Consider the following 556-nt stretch of genomic DNA (forward strand, 5'->3'; position numbering starts at 1 on the left):
TGGGAACTAATTCCAAGTCTCCGCCCCTTAGCAACTATTGTTAGGGTAGGGTCTGGTCTCCCAGACAACAACCGACAGCAAAGGGTAGGACTTCAGAAACCTTCCGAGAGAGAGGAAGGGACCGTGGACCATATGGCAGGAAGGGGAAAGGGATCTTGGACCGAGCAAAGTTCCAATAGGCGCCTTCCTGAGGCTAGGCTGACAGAAAGCCAAGTCACAATACACAAGAAAGGGAATTGGTTTTTGCTGATTCAGCTTACTCCGTATATAAAGCTGAAATTACAATTTGGGTACCTTTCCATACCATTTCTTAGGGCAGTGAGAGTGATAGTTCACATCTTGGCAGGGGAATAAGCAATAAATGAAGTGTTTGGGAAGAGGCACTTATAGTTCTGCAGAGAATCTCCTGAAAACACAAAATGTTAATAATAAATGACCATTCCAGAGGCCTCTGGAGGACAAAGCAATGGGAAACGTGTTTCTATCTCTCTGTGTGTCTTCCTATTCAGATGAGGAAACCAAGGAAACAGTGGTTAAAGGTCTTGTCTAGGGTAAC

This window comes from Balaenoptera borealis, assembly GCF_965194805.1.
Source record: "Balaenoptera borealis genome assembly, chromosome: 3".
NCBI lineage: Eukaryota > Metazoa > Chordata > Mammalia > Artiodactyla > Balaenopteridae > Balaenoptera > Balaenoptera borealis.